At 36.4% G+C, this 24,355-nt stretch overlaps 1 protein-coding gene and 1 pseudogene across 16 annotated transcripts in view; both read right to left on the bottom strand.

Annotated features, from left to right (window-relative positions):
* BAZ2B (bromodomain adjacent to zinc finger domain 2B) overlaps nucleotides 1-24,355 on the bottom strand; it is a 315,898-nt gene that overhangs the window by 288,075 nt on the left and 3,468 nt on the right. The gene's annotated exons all lie outside the window — the stretch shown is intronic.
* LOC122903502 lies at nucleotides 1,271-1,960 on the bottom strand (annotated as a pseudogene).

The following is a 24,355-nucleotide window of genomic DNA, read 5'->3' on the forward strand; positions in this document are numbered from 1 at the left end:
TCACTGATTCAGTTACAGTTAAAGAACAGAAGCTGTGCAACGAGTGAAGCCTGGGGTATGGGTGGAGACATGAAGAGAAACCAGCAAAGAAAAGAGAAAATAGAAAACTAGGAGGAAAAACAAAATATGAAATTGTGGAAGGGAAAGGAAAAGAAAGTTTAGAGTTGGATAGAGTGATAAACTTTGTTAAATGTTACAGGTTTAGTCAAGAAAATGAGAATTGAGAATTGTCAGTGACACTGACAAGAACAGTTTTCTGGAGCTATTGTGAAGCAAAAGCATGACTAAAGCCAAATCAAGAAAGAATGGTAGGAGAGCAGCGCCCAAGTGGCTCAGCTGGTTAAATGTCCGACTCTTGATTTCAGCTCGGTTTGTGATCTCAGGGTCTGAAGATGGAGCCCAGCAGTCGGGGGAGGGGAAGGGGAGGTCCCTGCTCAGCCAGGAGTTGGCTTGGATTCTCTCTGCCCTCCTGACCACGTGCTCCCTCTCTTTCAAATAAATAAATCTTTAAAAAAAAAAAAAAAAGGTAACAGAGTATTATAGGTAGCAAATAAAATTCTGCTAAATGAAAAGCAGAGAATTTATGGCAATAACGAAGGGAATGAAAAGAAGAATCTTTTTTCCAAGTACGTTGTGAGATCAAGCCCTAAATCAGGGTCCACGCTCAGCGTGGAGTGGGCTTGAGGATTACCTCTTTGACCCTCCCTCTGCCCCACTCTTACGTTCATTCTATCTCTTGCTCTCAAATACACACACACACATACATACATACATAATAAAACCTTTAAAAAAAAAAGTTCTTCAAAAACAACAAAAAACCCTAATGTTTACAATGTAAACATTGTAGGATCAAAACAACAACAAAAAAACCATACTTTGGTGCTCCACTGCATTCACAGAGTGTGCTTTTACAGGTTGAAAGTTTATAGCAACCCTGCCTTGAGCAAGTTATTGGTACCATTTTTCCAACAACATTTGCTCACTTTGTGTCTCTGTGTCACATTTTGGTAATTCTTGGAATATTTCAATTTTTCTTCTTGAGGAAGGACATAAACCAATTTTATTGTTCCCCATTATGTTATACAAAAAAAATTGGAATAACAGATTTATAGAGAATAAATTAATAGTAAATAAGAGGGCAATGGTAGTAATTTAAATGTGAATAATTTTCCATGCTATTACAATGAAAACCACCCCAAAACGTGTGTGTCTGGCTTCAGAGTAGGTGTGTTCCATGACCAAAGCAAAACCTGCCATAGATTTAAAATGTTCAATGTCTTGTATGCTCAACTGGCTCTTGACAAAACCTTTTGAGATCTTCAAGAAAAGTAATTTTCCTGATGCTTCAGGGCTGTGCTGAGCTCCACTAACTCATCTGCTAAAGTGTTATCCACCCATCAGCCTGCCAGGAAATCCAGCAGGGGGTCATAGAGAGTCCAAGCCAAGGGATCGGTGTTGAGTGTCCTTCCCCTTAGGCTCACCAATGGACTAAACGGTCATTTCCCAGGAGAAAGTATCACTCTTGTCCTCCTCTTCTTGTCCAAGCTCATCTTCTAGACATTAATGACAGTCGAGCAATAGGGCCTTCTTGCCACATTCTTTATAACTTCAACCATGAAACTGGGAATGGATGTCAATTCAGGCTCCTGTTCTTCAACCCTCTGCCCTTGGGAGGGCTCCTCTTCCCTATCAAATGTTGCCAAGATGTTATTGTTAATGTTGAGAGTGACAGTGAATGAACTTTTCTCTAGGAACTTTCCCCACTACTTTGGTTCTGTCCCATTCACTTCCAGCTCCCAACTTCCCAGTATCTTGGGGAAGGACTTCTGCTTCTGCTTCTTCTCTTCCTCCTTAATTTCATCACTCAGTAATTCAACCAAAGCTCTGTCCTCTCGGTGTATAGCATGCTGCAGCTGCAGCCCCAGGATGCTCGGGAGCACAGGTAGCTTAGCTGATCCATCCCATTTGCAGGCAGAGAAGCCCTAAGTGCCCCACAAAAGGCCCACTCCCACTTCGGGCTGCTGCAGAGGCTGAGGCAGCAGAGTTTGGACTGGCTGCAGAATCCCGCAACAGGGAAGCCCAATGCATGGGGCACTGGGCACAGCAGAAACAGTACTGGGTCTGCAGGCATGAGTAAGCATGAAGGTTGACCTAGGTGGAAGATCCTAACCAGTGCCCCCTGGAAGTCTTTATTTCAAACTTTTTCATTATTATTGTATTTACTATGGTGATCTGTATGATCAGTGATCTCTGATATTACTATTTAAATTGTTTTGGGGTGCCATGAACCATGCCCATATAAGATGATGAACTTAATAAAGTTATAGGATAATAATGTTGAGTGTATTCTGAGTGCGCCACTGATGGATCTCTCTCCCTTATCTTGGCCCTCCCTATTCCCCAAGAGCTCTGATGAAGATGTCCAAGGAGATAAATGTTGTTTTCATGTCTGGTAATACAACATCCATTCTGTAGCCCATGGATGGAGGAGTAATTCTGATTTACCAGTATTTCTTATTACATAAGAAATACATTTTGTGAGGTTATCACTGCCAGATAGTGATTCCTCTGATGGATCTGGGCAAAGGAAATAGAAAACCTTTGGACATGACTCACCATTCTAGAACCCTTGTGATTCATAGAAAGAGGTCAAAATATCAACATTAACAGGAGTCTGGAAGAAGCTGATTCCAACACTCATGAATGAACTTTGAAGGGTTGGCTCAAGACTTTATTAAAGGAAGGAAATGCAGATGTGGTAGAAATAGCAAGAGAACTACAATTAGAAGTTGAGTCTTAAATATGTTACTGAACTACTGCAATCTCATGACAGAACCTTAATGGATGAGGAGTTATTTCTTACAGCTATACAAAGAAAGTGGTTTCTTGAGATGGAATGTTCTTCTGGTGAAGACGTTGTGAAGACTACTGAAATGACAACAAAGGGCTCAGAATATTACATAAACATAGTTGATAAAGCAGTTGCAGGGTTTTGGGTTTTTTAAAGATTTTTATTTATTTGGAAGAGAGAGAGGGACAGAAAGCAGCAGACAGAGGGAAAAGCAGGCTCTCTGCTAAGCACAGAGCCAGATGTGGGGCTTGATCCCAGGGCCCAGGGATCATGATCTCAGCCAAAGGCAGCTGCTTAACCAACTGAGCCGCTCATGCACCCCAAGCAGTGGCAGGATTTGAAAGGACTGACTCCAGCTTTGAAAGCAGTTCCACTGTGGAGACTATTATGCAACCATAAAAAATGCTGAGATGATGCCATGTGAGACAACACGGATAAACCAAAAGTGTTACGCTAAGTGAAATAAGTCAGACTGTGGAAGACAAATGTCGTATGATTTCACTCATAAGTAGAATCTAAAAACAAAAACAAAAACAAATGAAGAAACGAAGAACACAACTGGACCTATAAATAGAGAGAGGAAACTGATGGTTGCCATAGAGGATGGGGGAGGGGGTTTGAGCAAATCAGGTGAAGGGGAATGGGAGATATAGCCTTCCAGTTATGGAATGAATAAGTCACAGAAATAAAAGGCACAACATAACGAACATAGTCAATGATATTGTAATAGCATAATATGTAAACTAAGTTGTATACCTGAAACTAATATAATATTGTATATCAACTATAGTCAAATAAAATAAAAAAGATATGTACATTGTTTTAGACATAATGGTATTATTACTCACTAAACAGACTATGGTATAGGGTAAACATAACTTTTATACACACTGGGAAACCAAAAAATTCATTTGACTCACTTTATTGCAATATTCACGTTATTGTTGTGGTCCTAAACAGAACACACAATATCTTTGACGTACGCCTGTAGGTTTAATATAGGAATTTACAATTTTTAAGGAAGCAACCAGAGGAAAGCAGCTTAAATTTGGGTTTCTAAGGCAAAAAATACTTAAAAATGTGCTATGTCTTAATTGTAAAAAAGGGGGAAAAACATTGAAGGAAGCAAACTTCTAGCAATCTTGAATAGTTCATCTATTTACAAGGTGAACTTTGTCAGATTTACCTACATTTCAAGAAAAAATTAAAAATGCAAAGAGGGGCACCTGGCTTGCTCAGTTAGTAGAGCATGTGACTCTTGATCTCGGGGTTTTGAGTTCAGGCCCCACAACAGGCAAAGAAATTACTTAACAAAAAATATTTTTTAAATTAATCTAATATTTTTTAAATGCAAAAAGGTACCTTTTGGAAGTTTCTAAATACCTTTAAAAGTAACATTTTATATTTTACAACTTTATTTTAAAACATTTATTTCTTAACAAGATAAACAAGTAATAGTCTGATTACATATAATATTTTTAATAACTTCTCAGAATTTAAGATCCATATCTATTTTTCTGGATTCACTTAAGTAGTATGTGTGGAAACATATTGACTACAGTAGGCTTGCATCACATAATATCACATCTCATTCTCTAGAAAACCTATGGTTTTGTTATTTTAAAACCTATGACTGAAAAGTATATTATAAACATCTAAAGATATAACAGAAAAGCATATTATAGACATCTAAAGGTATAACATCACAGAAGAGATAGTAGTCTAACCATTCACAAGAATGAAAAGCTCTTTTCCGAGCTGTTAGAAAGGTTCTTTCCTAACAGTTTTCTAGGCAAAAGAACAAGTCTGAAGCAAATGAGAGTTAAGTTTCAGGTTTTTTTCTCCTGCTCAACAGTCCTTACATTGCTTATTTTTAAAACAGGAGTTGTAAATGAAATACAAGTACTACAGGTGAAGAGTTAGAATCCTCATTAATTTCAGTTGCTGGTTGTCTTGCCAATTTCCCTAGTCCACTTCTGTTTCTATGGTAACAAAGGTAGACTCAGGAAGCAGAAGCAAATATTTTAAGATAACAGTTATAGAGGGATAGTCAAGTACTGAATGGTAAAATATGAAAAGGAAGAATGGAATCACAATTCATATGATTTTGAAGATACTTCCAGTCAATTATTTTTTCCTTGTTTTCACGGAAAAGTATTTACATTTTCATTATAACTTCTAAAAATTTTGATTCCACTCCCACTTTGGGTGGCCAAAAAACAAAACTAAGCAAAACTCTAAAATCACCAAATGTCCAGATTTACCTTCCATCACAAAATTCACAGTACTAGAATTAAGGCTTTAAAATATGACAGCATATCTTGTGATTCATTTTAATTTTGATTTTATTTGAAACAGTGGGCTCTAATGGGACTTTTTTATTTTCAAGCAAAGCAGCTACCTTTAAGAATGAAAATAAACCTTCTATTAATACTGGTATTAAACTTTCATATATATATATATATATATACACACACACACACACACACACACACAAACACACACACACACACACAATACCAATGAAACACACTATGTGTCTGGAATACAAATTTCTTTTTTTTTTTTTTTTAAGATTTTATTTATTTATTTGACAGATCACAAGTAGGCAGAGAGGCAGGCAGAAAGAGAGGGGGAAGCATGCTCCCTGCTAAGCAGAGAGCCTGATGTGGGGCTCAATCCCAGGACCCTGGAATCATGACCTGAGCCGAAGGCAGAGGCTTTAACCCACTGAGCCACACAGGCACCCCTGGAACACAAATTCTTCAGCAAAGTTTCTAAATATTTCTGGGATCATCTTAAGTTTGTTAGTATCCTAAATCATTACTTTGTTAGATCGTCTGAACTGTTTATTCTTTGCCAAGGTGCTTTATATTCAAAATATCCGTCTTCCTCTCTCAAAACATTGTCACTTCAAAGAGTCTATGTTTCTGTGTTTGCCTTCTGTGTCTGTCTCTGTCTCTCTCATCACTCTGGGGGAAGGAAGCTGCCATGTCAGAAGGAGCACTATGGAAATGATCACGTGACAAAGAACTGAGGCCTCCTACCAATAGCCAATAAGGAACTGTCAATAATAACCTAAGCTTGGCATCAGATCCTCCAGCCCCAGCTGAGTTTTGAGATGACTGCTGTCCCAACTGGAAGCTTGATAACCACCTCAAGAGAGACCATGAGTTAAAACCACCTAAGCCAATCCCATTTTCCTAACCCACAGAAACTAAAACACGAAGATTAGTGGAAAAAGCACGTCAGAAAATGATACGTACAGTATACTGCTATATAAGGATTTAAAACATGCTAAATAATGCTGATAAACTTGAGTATTTTTGCTAAATTAGATAATCAATAAGGTATCTTATTCACCTTTTTATTTCTTCCTACCTTAACTTGGAGAGTTCCTTGCCTAGAATAAACACTTAAGAAGTAAATGATGAAGTAAAGCATTAAGATGTGATGTAGTTTGGACAAAACTCATATCTAATGTGCTTGCTCTTACTGCTAAGGGAAACAAAAATGTAAGCCCCTACCTCTATGTGACAATTAAAATAATAAAATGAAAATAAATGTTCATTTATAAAATACATGATGTGCTAACCTATAAACATCAGAAAACAAAGAGTATGCCCAAAATCTACATTTCAACCACTATTTTCCACAGTGAACATACAAACTTCAGCCAAATTTTTCCATCTTTATCTACAGACAATCTGGAATGTATGTCTGTTTAGTTCTATGCATCCAAATATTAATCGTCTTATAAGAATGGTCCTGAGGGGTGCCTGGGTAGCTCAGTCAGTTGAATGTCCCAGACTCTTGATTTCAGCTTGGGCTGTGATCTCAGGGTCATGACATCCAGAAAATAATCACCCATAAACCTCACAGTAAAACCAGGCTTTTGGGGTGGAGGGGATCAAGAAAAATCTTTAAAATTACTATGAGCATATCCATCCAAAAATCTTAGTAAAAATAATTGCTTTTAAACAATTCAAATACAAATATAATTCCCCAGTAAACAGAAACATATGATTATCTGTAATAATTAAGAATATACAAATTAGGAATCCCTGGGTGGCTCAGTTGGTTAAACATCTGCCTTTGGTTCAGGTCATGATCCTGGGGTCTTGGGCTCTTTGGGGTCTTCTCCCTCTGCCCCTCCCCCACTCACTCTCTCTCTCTCTCTCTCTCTCTCTCTTGAATAAATAAATAAAATCTTAAATATATATATATATATACATATTAAAATAAAATTATTCCCATTAAGAATACAATAAAAAAAGGGGCACCTGGGTGGCTCAGTGGGTTAAAGCCTCTGCCTTCGGCTCAGGTCATGATCCCAGGGTTCTGGAATCGAGCCCTGCAAGGGGCTCTTTGCTCAGTGGGGAGCCTGCTTCCCTTCCTCTCTCTTTGCCTGCCTCTCTGCCTGTCTGTGATCTCTGTCTCTCAAATAAATAAATAAAATCTTTAAAAAAAAAAAATAATACATTAAAAAAATTCTCAAAGTCCACGGGATGGAGTATAAGATAGTACAACTTCTCCTGAGGAACATTTCTTGAGTATATGAAAAGAGCCTTAAACAAAAATAAAACAGCATTGGGGCACCTGGGTGGCTCAGTGGGTTAATCCGCTGCCTTCAGCTCAGGTCATGATCTCAGGGTCCTGGGATCGAGTCCCGCATCGGGCTCTCTGCTCAACAGTGAGCCTGCTTCCTCCTCTCTCTCGCTCTCTCTGCCTGCCTCTCTGCCTACTTGTGATGTCTCTCTGTCAAATAAATAAATAAATAATCTTAAAAAAAAAAAAATAAAACAGCATTCATTCACATAATCCCTCCCAAAAAATCCACCCAAAAGGCCCAAAACTGGTATAAGAACGCCATCATCAAAAAAGTCAGGGAAAATACCAACACTATAACAAGACTCTGACTCCATACACATATGTCCCAAGAGCATAAGGGGCAGATTTTAAGAAATAAGAATATTCTGAAATGTCCCAACCCACAACTTGTAGAACTGAAGTTTAGGAACATGGAAGGCCTATAAGAGAAGTGGGAATCAGAGCTTGGCTCTTGTGTTCACACTGCAGAAAGACATCAAGGGGCCTTTAAGCCTCATTGTTTTAATTTTCCTCAACCTGTCATTACGGTTGAAAAGGAGCCAGCTTTGTAAGTGATGATCAAATTTGACTAAGCAGACACAAGTACTGACTCACCATACCAAACTCATAATCCACAGTATTAAAGAGTAGCAATTCTCCCCCTACTAATATCCCCCATCCACAGGTATGTCAGGCTCTCCCTGAAACAGGGGAACTGCTAAAATCAAAGGTTGACCCTCAGATATAGGATTACAGGGACGCCTGGGTGGCTCAGTTTGTTAAGCAGCTGCCTTCGGCTCAGGTCATGATCCCAGTGTCCTGGGATCGAGTCCCACATTGGGCTCCTTGCTCGGCGGGGAGCCTGCCTCTCCCTCTGCCTCTCCCTCTGCCTCTGCTTCTGCCTGCCACTCTGTCTGCCTGTGCTCGCTCTCTCCCTCTCTCTCTCTGATAAATAAATTAAAAAAAAAATCTTAAAAAAAAAAAAATTTAAAAAAAAAAAAAAAGGATTACAGGTACACCCACAACACAAATCTCAAGAGATTCACCAAAAAAGTTCTAGAAGAAAACAAACTGTATTTCCTGTTGTCTAGTTCATCTTGTTGCTTATCCCAAATATTGAAAACCATCAACATCTAAACCTTTATCTAGCACAAATTGTAAAATGAAAAGTAGTCGTGCCTGGGTGGCTAAGTTGGTTAAGCATTTGCCATTGGCTCAGGTCATGATCCCAGGGTCCTGGGATCAAGCCCCTTTTGGGCTCCCTGCTCAGTGAGGAGTCTGCTCCTCCCTCTGCCTGCTACTCACCCTGCTTGGGCTCTCTCTGTCAAATAAATAAATAAAATCTTTAAAAGACAAAACAAAACACTAAGGTAAATAGAGAAAGCCATCAAGAACTACCAAGTTGCCCATATATTTAAGTAAATTTCAATCTCCTTTCTGAATATGTTAAAGTCTTAATAGAAATCAATGAATACTTGCTTAACCTGATTCTCAAAAACACATCTAACAAACCAAAAGTGAGTATCACAGAAAATGATGAAGTATTTGAAGCATTTCAAAAATCAGAAAAAAATAACGGTATGCTCAGTGTTAATACTAGGCAACTAATTCTTTACACCAAAGAATAAAGTTGTAAATATTAGAAGTGTGGCAACAAAATTATCTCATGATTACATATACAGAAAATCCTAGAGAATCAACTGATAAATTATTAGAAAAAAATAAGAAAGTTGAGTAATTCAATCAATAGCCAGTAAGAATTATGCCACAATGTTTCAGGAGAAATTGAATGACTTGTGGGGAAAAAAAGCTGAGAGTTCACAGTTCAACTCTCACTTAAGTAGATTCCATCTACGATAAAAATTCAAGAGTAAAGCAAAGTAAACCTTAGAGCCATATACAAAAAGAATGCAACACTGGTCTTCTAAATACTTGTATTTTTTCCTATTTTGAAAATAACAATATGGGGGTAGGATTCCAAAATAAATATCAGAAAAGGGAAGAAGGAAGGGAAAGAGAGAAGGAAAAAAAAGAAAATAGTGATTTGCTAGACCTTGCTCATAGAAGTTCACAAGAGTCAATTGTTAAAATTTTTAGGAATTTTGCAACCCAGTTGTTAAACATAGTCATCTCTAAAAATTAAATTATATAGGGACGACTGTGTGGCTCAGTCAGTTGAGTGTCTGACTCTTGGTTTCAGTTTAGGTCATGATCTCAGGGTTGTGGGATGGAGCCAGCATAGGGCTCCATGCTCAGCAGGAAGTCTGTTTGGGATTCTCTCTTCCTCTCCATCAGTCCCTCTCCCACTCTCACTCCCACTCCCTCTTTAAAATAAACACATAGGGTCACCTGTGTGGCTCAGTCGGTTAAGCATCTGCCTTCAGCTTAGGTCATGACCTCAGGGTCCTGGGATCAAGCCCCGCCTTGGGCTCCCTACTCAAACAGGGAGCCTTCTTCTCCCTCTCCCTTTGTGGCTCCCCCTGCTTGTCTCTCTTGCTCTCTGTCAAATAAATTGAATAAAATCTTAAAAAAAATAAAATAAAATACACAAATCTTTAAAAAAATTAATTGTATAAACTTACCAATCAATAAATTATATTAAAAATAAGGCAATAAACACTCAAAATTTATCACTTTCTAATTATTTTACCACATTTTATTATTCTTTGAGCTGTTGAAGTTATTTACATCTATTGTATCAGCTTGGTACAGATACTGTATAATAATTGTGTGTCTGCACATCCAATTCTGTTCAGTGGTATTAAATTGTTGGAATGAAATAGGCCGTGTCAGGAGTATTTACACCAGGGAAAAGAGCACACACTATAAATCAAGACTCCCTCCGCCAACACACAAACCAGTTGTTAATATTTACCAGAATACCACTGCATAAATGTAAACCATTCATTATGGTTTGACCCAGCAATTCAATCTCCTGGAATGTTTCCTAATGAAATAAATTACAATATGCACAAAGGCTTAGTGATGTTTGATGTTATATTATTTCATTATATATTATATGTAATCAAACAGTTTAAATGCCCCAAACTTAGGTAGTTGAATAAATTATACTGTTTGAAAATTTTAATGACATGAGAAAATGCCTCCTGATATAATCCAAAAAAAGAACTAATAAAGTAAAAAAGAATGAAAAACTACAAGAACCTAATTTTTTTTTTTTTAAGATTTTACTTATTTGTCAGAGAGAGAGAGGGAGAGAGAGCTAGCACAGGCAGAGAGAATGGCAGGCAGAGGCAGAGGGAGAAGCAGGCTCCCCATCAAGCAAGGAGCCCAATGTGGGACTCGATCCCAGGATGCTGGGATCATGACCTGAGCCGAAGGCAGCTGCTCAACCAACTGAGCCACCCAGGCGTCCCTACAAGTACCTATTTTGTAAAAAAAAGAAAACAAAATGCATAAATACTTACATAGAAAAAAAGATCAGAAATTAAAACTTTATGAAAAACCAGCAAAGAGGCTATTGAAGAAATTTTTTTATTTCTTTTATTTTTTTTTAAGATTTTATTTATTTTATTTATTTGACAGAGAGAGATCACAAATAGGCAGAGAGGCAGGCAGAGGCTCTCCGCTCAGCGGGATCGATGCGGGGCTCGATCCCAGAACCCTGAGACCATGACCTGAGCTGAAGGCAGAGGCTCAACCCACTGAGCCACCCAGGTGCCCCTTGAAGAAATTTTTTAAAAAGATTTATTTATTTATTTAAGAAAGAGAACCTGCATGAGTTATTTATTTTCCTGCATGAGTTGGGGGGAGGGGCAGAAAGAGAGGGAGGAGGAGAATCTCAAGCAGACACCTTGCTGAGCACAGAGTCTGACAGGGGCTCAATCTCATGACCATAAAATCAAGACCTGAACCAAAATCAAGAGTTAAATCAGACATTTAACCAATTAAGGCACCCAGATACCCCTCTACTTGAAGAATTTCTGGTATTTCAAACTTGAACTCTGAAATTTCTTTCCACCAAAGCTCCAATATGACTGCTATAAACATCCACATCCTCTTGTTCCCTCTAAATATAGAGTTGCCCCTCCTTCTAGCTGATGTCAATCAATCTAACATGGGTCTGAAACCCATGTCATCCCACTTCTCAAAGAATTTCTGAATTATGTTCCCTGCCCTTATATCGTCATTCTCATCATCAAGAAAGTTACCTTCAAGCCCATATTTTTTTCCTAGAAATTGCCAATTTCTTTTCATTTCCCTTAAAAACAACAATAACAATATCCAAACTCCATGTTCCTATCTCTTTAGCTTTAGTCTAAACCACTTCACTGAAACTATTATTGCCAAAGTCAACAGTGTGCTTTTTTTGCTTAATTTAATAGGATTTTTTTATTTGTTCTTACTTGATAGCACAAAACCATTTCACTCTATGCCAGCCGCCTCATTTTTTTTTTTAGAGGGGAGGTTTATGAAACTAACTTGCTGTTTTTTCAATTATGAAGACTTTCATTTCATTAAATAAACTTCAATATAAAATAAAACAAAAATGCAAGTAATAAAATTTTGGACATTTGACATTTTTATCTTAATATTTTCTGTACTTTTCAAAACATTTGATAATTTTTTAGTCAAAAATACACCTCTAATATTAAAACAAATCTTGTTGTACATCTAAAACTAACATAATGTTTTATATCATTTGTACCCTTTCTTAAATATTAGAAAACAAACAACAAAATTAATATAAAGAAAAAAGGAAAGGACAATGAATATGATCAGCTGTAAGAAAGAATAATTGGCAAGCTGTAGAGTAACATGTACAATTTACTTTTATCATAAACAAACTTATAGCACAAATATAAGATAATATAAGAATTTATTCTCTAAAGGTTCAAGTTGTATTCTCAAATAGTGATAATTCAGGCAGCTAATGAGTATAATAGAATTACTTACCAGGATGATAATCCTACCTTATCGAGGAAAATTTATTTTTAATATGCTGAGTATTATCCAATAAAATTAGTATTTTAATAAAGAATATTATTACAAGAGATAGAAACAAAATAAAAATTTGACAGTGCCTTCAAAAGTTGACCTTTAGTGGTCTAGTTCAACATTCCCTATAATACAAATTTTTTAGAGTATACAGCAGAAATGTAGTACAGATACCAACTGTTGATGGGAATTTGGGCCTTAATATGAGCATTAAAGTGTAGTTTTGGGACGCCTGGGTGGCTCAGTTGGTTAAGCAGCTGCCTTCGGCTCAGGTCATGATCCCAGCGTCCTGGGATCGAGTCCCACATCGGGCTCCTTGCTCGGCAGGGAGCCTGCTTCTCCCTCTGCCTCTGCCTCTGCCTGCCATTCTGTCTGCCTGTGCTCGCTCTCTCCCTCTCTCTCTGATAAATAAATAAAATCTTTAAAAAAAAAAAAAAAGTGTAGTTTTACTAGCAAAAAGGAATGGGAAAGGGCTGCCTGGCAGAACACATAACTCTTGATCTTGGGGTCAGGAGTTCGAGCACCACCTGGGGCACAGAGTTTACTTAAAAAAAAAAAAAAAAAAAAAAAAAGGAAAGGAAAGAATTATATGTCAAAGAATAAAATATATGAGAAGTGACTATAAAAACTCTGGGGAGGAGGACATTGGCTTTTTTTTTTTTTAATTTAGAGAGAAAGAGAGTCTGAGTATGAGCAGACGGCAGGGGGGCGGGGGCAAGGGCAGAGGGAGAAGGAGAATATCCCAAGCAGACTACATGTGGAGCGCAGAGCCTAAAGTGGGGCTCGATTCCATAATCTCAAGATCATGACTTAAGCCAAAATCATGAGTCAGTTGCTCAACCCACCGGGCCACTGAGGTGCCCTGGCAAGAAGACATTTTCTAAGCTTAAAAATGGAAAGAATGTTTAAAAAAATCTAGAAAGAACAAGTTAGTATTTCACATTTCTCTAAATAAAAAACTATTAAATAAGTTAAAGATTTATAATAAATATACTAATAGCATATCATTAATACTTAGAATTTATAAATAATTTATAATAAATGTACTAAGACCTCTGTACAGTAACAGGCAATGTCAAAGACAAATCACAAAAGAGAAACAGGTTAACTGAAAGACGCTCGTTTTTTTTTTTTAAAGATTTTATTTATTTATTTGACAGACAGAGTAGACGGAGAGGCAGGCAGAGAGAGAGAGATAGAGGAAGTAGGCTCCCTGCTGAGCAGAGAGCCCGATGCAGGGCTCGATCCCAGAACCCTGAGATTATGACCCGAGCCGAAGGCAGCGGCTTAACCCACTGAGCCACCCAGGCGCCCCGACACTCATTCTAATTAGTCACTGAAATGCAGATTAAATAAGGTATAATTAATTTTTAAAGATTTTATTTTTTATTTGACAGACAGAGATCACAAGTAGGCAGAGAGGCAGGCAGAGAGAGAGGAAGGGAAGCAGGCTCCCTGCTGAGCAGAGAGCCCTACGCAGGGCTCGATCCCAGAACCCTGGGATCATGACCTGAGCCGAAGGCGGCTTTAACCCACTGAGCCACCCAGGCGCCCCAATAAGGTATAATTTTTTTGCAATGCAACTGGCAATGGCTAAAAATGATGAATATAACCCAATCCAACGAAGGTGTAGTGAAATAGGTATGACTACCTACTACTATTAATATACCATAAACTCATAAATCCTTTCAAAAGCTAAGTTCACAAGACATGTATTAGGAGCCATAAAATATTCCCAAGCCTTTAACCCAATAATTACTTTTTTGGGAATTTATCCTATGAAATGATGCCAAACAGCAACAAAAAAGCAGTGTGCATTGAAGCATTAACCTTAAAGGTCAGAAGTAATGGGGCACTTGGGTGGTTTGTGGGTTAAGTCTCTGCCTTCAGCTCAGGTCATGATCTCAGGGTCCTGGGATCAAGCCCTGCATCGGGCTCTCCACTCAGCGGGAAGCCTGCTTCCTCCTTTCTCTCTGCCTGCCTCTCTGCCTACTTGTGACGTCTGTCAAATAAATAAATAAAATCTTTAAAAAGAAAAAAAGGTCAGAAGAAAAGAATCAATCTATCTGTATGAACAACCATGAGCTCCACTATTAGCATTCCATTGTAGCACAAGGAAAAATTTCAAAAAAAACAACTCTCCAGAAGTCTTAGAAAATAAGCAGATTTTACCAAGTAGAAAGAGAGGGAATAAGAATTGCATACAGGGAACATCATGGGTATAATCACGGATTCATGAAAGTCTGTCCTCAGGGATCTATAAAAAGTATGGTATGTTTGTAATATGTTTAGAACATGCTGCCTCCTATCTCCGAGTGTTTTCAGAAAGTGATGTTTAGCAGTGGTTTAAACACATGCAGAGCAATAAACGCAAACAAAAATGAAAAATATGAGGCTAACTGGATGTGAGTATTCATCTTCATACAAATGTGATCCATCAGGAGTAAGGTAGAAGGGTTTTAAAGAAATAGATCAGAGTTTATCTTAAGCTAAACTCATCATGAGACTGATATGATGTATTTAGAAATAGTATCTAGCCACTAGGAAGTGGTAAGCCACAGTCATTCTCTCTTGTTCTTATTTATTTATTTACTTACTTACTTGAGAGAGAGAGAGAGAGCGCACACAAGCAAGGGGAGGGACAGAGGGAAAAGCAGATTCTCCGTGGAGACGGGAGCCCAATGCAGGATTCAATCCCATACTCTGAGATCATGACCTGGCGGAAGTCAGATGCTTAAGTATAACTGAGCCGCCCAGGTGCCCCCAATCTCTCTTGTTCTTACTTTCAGTATCTAGAAAGGAGGAAATAGGTGTTTGGCTACATCAGATTATTGTTATAGTCATAAGAAATAAATGTGTATGCTAGGTATTACAATCTCTAACCTCCCCAAACTAGCTCAACCTCATTCCTTTAAATTATCATGTACCTCTTATTTATCCTCCTACCCATTCTGTTGCTATTAGTCCAGTCATTACCACCGGACACTGGAATTTCTGCAATGTCACTGGTTTTTCTTTTAAGTGTCTACTTCTACACATTTAACAGATTTCCTCCAAATCCATCTTTCTAAATTTTTAATCATATCACATCTTTGCTTAAAAATATATTAGCTAACTCAAACTTTATCTCCTACTTTATCTCCTACTACAAACAAATTTTAGTTAGGCAGGTTTCCCTCCATTCTCTCCTTTGTTCAAGTTGTTGTTCTAAAATATCTACTACTATAGAAGCACCAGGGTGGCTCAGTCATTAAGCATCTGCCTTCAGCTCAGGTCATGATCCCAGGATCCTGGGATTGAGACCCTCATCAGGCTCCCTGCTCAGTAGGGAGCCTGCTTCTCCCTTTCCCACACCCCCTGCTTGTGTTACCTCTCTCACTGTTTCTCTGTCAAATAAATAAAATCTTAAAAAAAAAAAAAAAACTACTACCATAAATAAAATAAAATATCTAGTACTTCCTTCAAAAGCTAACTGAAGTTCTACCATCTCCTTGAGCACTTTTAATTCCAAGCCAATTTTTTTCTTTCTTTACATTCTGGGGTATCAACAGCAATACTTTAGCATATAAACTATTCTGAACCATGCTACTTTCATATACAATAGACATCTTTTCATTCTTTTTTTTTTTTTTTTTAATTAGGCAGGGAGCCTGGTTCTCCCTCTTCTGTTGCCCTTCCCCCCCCAATCGTGTTCTTTCTCTCTCTCCCCCTCAAATAGATAAAATCTTAAAAAAATAATAAAATAAAATAAAGTAGGCTCCATGCCTACTCACATTCTTGAAATCACGACCCTGGGCACCTGGGTGGCTCAGTGGGTTAAGCCGCTGCCTTCGGCTCAGGTCATGATCTCAGGGTCCTGGGATCGAGTCCAGCACCGGGCTCCCTGCTCAGCAGGGAGCCTGCTTCCTCCTCTCTCTCTCTGCCTGCCTCTCTGCCTATTTGTGATCTCTCTCTGTCAAATAAATAAATAAAATCTTTAAAAAAAAAAAAAAAAAGAAAGAAATCACGACCCTGAGATCAAGACATGAGCTGAAATCAAGAGTTGGCTGCTGGAGACTCATCTTATTGGGGGTTCTAGTCAGTAGGTATATCAATAGGTTCTAGTCAGTAGGATATATCAAAATACAGTAAATATTATCTTTGACATGAACTATACTGGAGACAGATACATGATCTCTCAATAAGTCTAACATAGTCCATTTGCCAGCATTAAAATAGATGCCATTTACATAGTTGAGTTCCAGATACTCATAGCTGGCATGCATTTAGGAGCTATGAATACAAAAAAATATATTAAGACATAAGAGCCTATGAGAATACTATGAGAACTACCCAGAGACACCGGACTCCTGTATCCTGCCTGTAGATAACGTCACTGAATGAATGATGGTTACTGAAATTGTTTTTCCTTTCCCACCCCCAATTTTCTACCCCAATAAATAACTGAATTTCAGTGGGTTAAAAATCACAAAAGATGAGATTATACTCTATATACAACCTTTTTCTCTAAGTAAACTATGACTTCCTTACGCATATCATGGGCTAGGCATTTTATTTCTGAGTACTTTGAATTGTTTCTAGTTACAAAGTAATAGATGTCAGCCTGATTCTAGTTCTCAATTTAATCAATTTATTTATTTAGTCAATTTATTTAACTAATCACTACTGCCTAACATGTGACTATTGGCCCATCACAATAGTACGAAACATGAAAAATAAGTAATTTTTACTTGTTTCCATGGGTAACTACAGGATTACTTTCAAGTCTCTTGTGAAGTCATGAGATTACCAAATACAAATTAAACATGCATTTTTACCCAGGTAGATGTAATTAATTTAGCTGGTAGCTCAGGACTTAAGCTGAAACATATCAAATGTAGCTACCTACTAAGAATAAAGTGTTTGCAATAAATTGCAAAAAAGAGACCTATTTCACAAAAAGTGCTTCACACTAAAGCAAAAAAGGTCAAATCAAGATACTATGTCAATAGAACACTTCATTAAAAACAATAACCCACGAAAACCAAATAGTGGAAAGTTCTGGTCACAGTGTATCTAGCTCTACCACCATCACCACCACCCACAGTCTCTGGCATACCTTGTTCCTACCCTCCCGTTTTACACATAGTAGAAAAGCACTTACAAATTCTTTAAACCATTTCTTCACCTTTTTGAATTTTGGCAGTACATCTATGAACAGTTTTTCTGGAAAGGGAAGGGAAAGAAAGCTTTCCCCTAACTGGCCAAAGTATTACATGTTCTCTTCCTGGACCAGCTGTTTACTGTTTGCACAGCCCTTCCCTAACCCTTCAACTTCCTACTTCAAATCCCCAAGGTATGATTATAGATAAGACTTATTTTCCCTAAGTTGCTGAAAATATTAATGACAGTGCATAAGAAGTCAATGCTAAGGTACTTAGGCCACAATGGAGAAAATCTTGAGACTTTCCAAGAGGACTCAATTATGCAAGTGTTCCATTTCTCTTAACCTCCTTTAAAACTGTCTCCTTTTTTGATCTTGTTACTACCCGCCCCCTAACAACACTTGGTTTAGCTCTGCAATAACCCCTCTTTTAAAATAAAGAGATTTCACCAACAACCTCTGTCTGTTACGGTTGCCTGGCAGACCCTATTTCTTCCAGTATGCTACACTAACCCATAAAAGGAGAAACACATCATTCTGTGACTTACATGCTGTTCCCTATTTTTTTAGATGTTCAAGATGGGCTTTGCTGTTTCATATGTTGCCATAATGGTTCATGTCAACAGTAATCCTTTTCTCAAGGAAGTCCAGAAGTAATGTTTCAATAACAGTATCATCATGAAACCAGAGAAAGTATGGCTTGTCTCTAAACTCAGACATTAGATAGCTCTTTATTTCTACTCATTTCCAACTTTAATTTATCTCAAAATACATCATCATATAGAAATAATTATGTAAAAATTTTAAGGTTTTCTTCTGACACATCTCTTGAAAATAAATCATCATCACAACATTGTAAATAAGGAAATTGAAATAAATTTCATTATCTTAGTATGCCAATGATGAAGATAGGAAAAGTCTAACTACTGAAAATTAAGACCTTATACATTGGTGTGTTCGTTTTTTTTAATCTTTCCTTTTCATATTCTATTTTTTTTTAAGTAGGCTCCTCACCCAGCATGGAGCCCAGCGAGGGTCTTGAACGCATGACCCCAAGATCAAGCTCTGAGCTAAGATTAAAAGTCAGATGTTTAATGGACTGAGCCACCCAGGTGCCCCATACTCTCTATATTAAATCGTATTTCTATTATTAGTGAAATTCAGTACAAATGTAATAAAAAATTGGGGCTATAAATTGTTTCTTTTTGTCCTTATGGATATTCCTATTACTGGCAGTTCAGCCAGTCTATCGTCTTTATTTATCCAAAGTAACTAAAAGAAGTAAAAGCACTTTTTGAGTCAGTCATTGAATTCCCTTGGAAAGCTAATTCTTCACCAAGAAACTGAGAAAAGAGAAACAGATGTCCTCTTTTGCTCAGTGCTCTTAGCATATATGACCATGCATTACATTTCAAAACAAAAACAAAAACCATTTATAAAGCATTTTAAGAGAATGAAGGAGAAAGGAGTGGTTCTGATTAATCTTAAGAGAAACAAAGTATTTCAATAACTCTGATCAGAAAGGGCAGTTCTGTCGATTTTAAACTGGCCTCCACAAACAACAAACCTATCACTGAAAAGGATGATTTGAAACTGATTAACCCACTTTCTCTAGAAAAAGCCAAGAAGTCATTCTTGAAAGCAATGGAGGAAAAGGAGGATCCCATAACATTCTTTTTATTCTGGGAGAAGAGGTATGGGTTAGGGATAACATCAAAATGTTCCCCGACCATGCCATATAATTAACAGAACTAGCTTTTATTTATTCGTTCTATGAGGTGTTCACAATGCCCTTCTTTTATTGGATCCTTTCTTCCTGATCTCTAAGTATTCAGTTTACTCCTTTTCCTCAGTCTAATTTAAAGCTACCTAAACCAAAAGAGCCTTTTTTAATGATTTGAAACAGAAGTCATCTCTTCCTTATTCTGAGCTTTCACAAACTTTCAACCATAGGTCTCTAAGAATACTTAACACAGAGTTCAGTATGAACTTGATTAAAGAGGGTAGCTGTCCTGTTTTTCCCTATTATTGGTACTAGAACAATAAAAGCGTATCAAATACCAGTGATTGTCATTACTTAGTCAATTCATTTTTCAAATAATGGCTATAATTTCTACGATTTTGTTGGGTTACTAATATTTTATTTATTTTTAAAGTTTTATTTAAGTAATCTCTACACCCAATGTGGGGCTCAAACTTCTGACCCTGAAATCAAGAGTCACATATTCCTCTGACTGAGCCAGCCAGATGCTCGAAGGTTACTAATATTTTAAGAACTGAGTTCATGGGGCACCTGGGTGGCTCAGTGGGTTAAAGCCTCTGCCTTCAGCTCAGGTCATGATCCCAGGGTCCTGGGATCGAGCCCCGCGTTGGGAATCTCTGCTCAGCGGGGAGTCTGCTTTCTCCTCTCTCTCTCTGCCTCCCTCTCTGACTATTTGTGATTTCTGTCTGTCAAATGAATAAATAAAATCTTAAAAAAAAAAAAAAAAAGAACTGAGTTCATTATCTCATCTTTCTTTTTATCTAAATATAATTAACTGTTGTAATGAGAACCAAAAAAGGCAGACAAGTAAAATCTGAAACCTTCATTTTGGTGGAAACCTAAGAACTTCTCTTTTTCTGATCTATCAACAAGTGGGAGAGGAAGGAAACAAAACTTATTTGAATTTCACTTCCTTTTATTTCCTCACTTTATTCTGTGATGAGATTCCCAAAGAGCAGGAAAATAACTAAAAGGATGACAGTCAAAAAACAAAGAAAAGGAGAATATGATAATTTACAAAATGACCCATGTAACCTTAAATAATAGCTAATTAACTGTGTAATAAAGTTATCATAGGCAATTCGAAACTAAAACATAACACATCGTCCTTTAATAACCTCTGAATTTATTATTTAGAAAAAAGTACAGCCCACTATCAGCTAGATTAAATTTGGCCATATATTCTATTATATTACCAACATCTCCAGCCATTTGTGAAGCCAAGGAAGAGTAAAAGGCACTCTTAGGAATGGTACTCAACCTTGAAGTGCTGAAAGCTACTTCATCATGTAGTGTGGGGACAAACACATGCATGCACATGTGAACAGAACACTATGTTGTGTAGAAGGCTCAGTATAATCACCATCCTTATAAATCACTCAGGTATCCACTTATTTTAACATACACAAATCAAGGCAGAGCTCCCTGTGATTCCTACAAGGGTATCTGAAATCATATTTAACATTTCACCTCCCACTCTTCCCACTGAAAGCTTGAGATGCAAAGGTTCTTTCCTCTTCTTTCAGTCACTACTAGGCAGCACAACATGCACAAAAATATTACAAGTGGACTTGAGCAGAGCTATGCTTAATATTCCAGAAGGGACCGAAAAAGCAGAAGACTCCTCATTAGATTTCTTCTAAAAAAAATTAAAGTAGCTTTCTGGTTTTAGGATTAGCATTATTCTAATCAAATTATAATGTCCTGTTGCTCTTCCTATCCTGTCTTACACCATTCATAAACTAAAAGTATAGTCACGTTTCTATATATTATGTGAAATTGCTTTACTAATTAATTAATTAATTAGTTAATTAATCACAATCATTGGTTATTTAGTTACAACTATAGATAACTAGCAAAATATAATTAACATTTTCGAATCAAAGATAATTCAGTTACCTACCTATAGACAAAATTATAAAACATATTTTCCAAAAATTACAATAGTTGTGTAATCTAGGTTTGTTTGTTTCTGGCCAAGATGAAATATATGTAGGTAATACATTACTGACTTTCTACACTTGGTTTTTCAAAGCTTCTTCATTTTATTCAGCATTTAGTTTAAATTAAATATTTAAAATTGAAGCTGTTCTATGTTGCAAACACAGCTAAAATGAAGAGCTTCTGTAGCAGCAGTGACCAGATTTTAAATGCAGGTAGATCAATAAAAAAAAAAAAAAAAAAAAAAATTCACCAAGCACAGGCTCCATGTGTGAGTGGAATGGTTTATAATAGCTTGCAAATGACTATGTGCTTGCTGTAACCAGCTGTTCTTAAATTATGAATATGCAACCAATTCATGTTAAAGCCAAATCCCAGCACTATTTCTACAGAGAAATCCCAGTAGTTTTGCTTGTTCTACATGTTAGCTCTGTTAAGGATACAAATAGCAGTAAGCTTCCGAACAAATAGGACCAAACTATTGGCATTTCATGCACTGGGTCCATTATCACAGTGGGGGATGTCAATCATTGGTACATTCCTATAACAGCTCAGGCAATATGACAATGATCTCGTAAGAAAAAAAATCAAAATCTCTGCAGCAGACTCAAAGTCCTTCTGACAACCTAATGCTTTCTTTCTTCAGCCAATCAGAATGTCAGACCTGACCTACTAGAAGACTTGCATCAAGCCTGAAACATTTAAAAACATCAATCATAAAAACAAAGACAGGACATTGAATTATACAGTATTAACCTCCAGGGTTTGCATACAAAGACCTTAGATTTATTTATGTCCCAGTGAGTTAAGAGCTTCAGTACACTGTTCTTTACACCAAACTGACTGCCAATTTGATGAACCTCTCTGCCCTCAGCAGGAGTGCACCGTCTTTGATTAATGAGTGCATGCTTGTGGAAAAGTGTTAAGAGGAGAAAACAGTGGAAAAACACACAATTACATCTACACATAGCTGAAGTACCAATGCAATAATTATCTTCAAACCAAATACTTCTTTTTCCTTAAATACACAAAATTAGTAAAGGTTCTTATCTACATATTACTACATTATTATTTCTAATACTTATTTTTTGAATGAAAGGCATTCAAAACCAAAATACAAATTTCATAAATTATAAGAACAACTATTTTGAAAGCATCAATTAAAAAAAGATAGAAAACACCCCACCTTATAGAGCAAATTTTCAAATATATGGGATAAAAACTGTATTTTCACCTCACACTCCTATAGAAGCCTATTCATTTAAAAAAAAAACCTGTTTAAACAATAAATATCAAGTCTATTAAATATTTTACATCTCAAATTGTATTATGAATTGCCACAGTTCACATAACATTCAATGTAGATTTAAAAGTCATGTAAAATTTGTTTTTCTTTCAGCAAAGATGTTGCCAATATTTTCTAATTCCACGGGTAACTGCAAATTAATTATACTTATTGCCCATAATTTCAAAGCTAATAGGGTCAATAGAAAAACTTGTGAAAGTTTAAACGTTTTATGACTCTTCTGTTTAGAATGACCAAATGTGGAAAAATTCCTACTTACATAATGGGATGTGGATCTGCACTACAATTCAGACTATATTACCTATAAAAATGAGCTAAGAATGGAGATTCCTTTAAAGTAAAAGTTTATGTTTAATTTGCAACTTATCATAATTTAGTTTATATGAACATTTGCCTTGACACAAATGTTATGAGTTTCTTAAAAAGTAAATCATAGGCTAAGGTAACAGAATGATTTTCTTTTTAAGGAACTGTATGGCTATTATATAAAAAAGAGTTGAGAAAGTGTACTACCTGAAAGAAGTCTTAGTAATACATGGTCGATTTAAAAGGAAAACATCTCTATAAACTTATAATTGCAGGAAATCATAATTCTGCAATCACTTAGCAGTGTCTTAGAAATGTTTACAATTTGTTTATATTGTATAGAAAATCCTTCTAATGGTATTTAACTTAGCAAACCATATATTCTGATCACCAATTTAACATTTTAAGTATTTATTATAGGCAAACTTATTTTAAATGTTATAAATTTTATGCTCTTTGAAAAATTGTTTAAATACTTATGGTACATAAAGATTTAAGAAGTAAAAATGAGTAAACACTAAAACTGATATCTCCTGAAATAGTGGTAAACTACATCGTATATCCTTAAGCTTATTATCCTAAAGATATTTTACACTTTTTTTTTTTTAAAAAGTGCTTTCTCTGTTGGAATGGTCATTCTTTATTCCTCTTCCTTTCTATTTCCTCTCCTATCAAATTAAATAAATAAATAAAGTAAGTAAGTAAGTAAGTAGAAAACATTTAGGTATCAATGGGATGATCTGACACCTTTTAGTACCATAGTCTGATAGGTGAAACTATCACTAAAAGTTAGTAGGTATAATAAAAATATTTCAATTTTTAAAATTATTAAATGGCCACTAGTCAATTATTTAATATCTTCACCTCCTTATAAAGAAAACTAAATATAAACTTGCCCACTTCCTCAATAATTCTTTTCTCTTCTGATTACCTTCTGCAACAAAAGTTTAAAGAAATATTTAATCCAACTAGTCAACATTTATTAAAGAACAATTTTTTTTAAAACCTTATGGTATGAAATACTTAATTTTATATATTCAAAAGCTTCTTAAAATACCTAACTAGGTAATTTAATTAATCCCTCAGGATATCAAGTATATTAAAAATCATCAAGACATTATTTCAACTAGGGGTCAAAATCACACATTACTTTGTGTTAAATCACTTCTTTTGGTAGCCTTAGCTAAGATTAGGTCAGAAACTACAATTTAAAATCCTCTGAGAAATCTTTAAATCTAAAAGTAATCAAGTTTAACACATTCTTTCACTAATTCAAGGAGATAAGACAGAAAACTGGAACTTTCATGCAACTGTGATATCCTACATCTTGTATAGTAACACAAAAGTAGCAACAAAGACATTAACAATTGCAGTTCAAGCTGGGAGTGACTGTTCTGTTTCAATTCAATGACACCACTAATGGCTTCTTAGCAGCTCCATGAAATCAACCAGCTGTCAAGTTGATGCATCAGAAGGAACAGTTATGCACTCCCATAA

This window comes from Neovison vison, chromosome 3 (genome assembly GCF_020171115.1).
Source record: "Neovison vison isolate M4711 chromosome 3, ASM_NN_V1, whole genome shotgun sequence".
NCBI classification, from domain to species: domain Eukaryota; kingdom Metazoa; phylum Chordata; class Mammalia; order Carnivora; family Mustelidae; genus Neogale; species Neogale vison.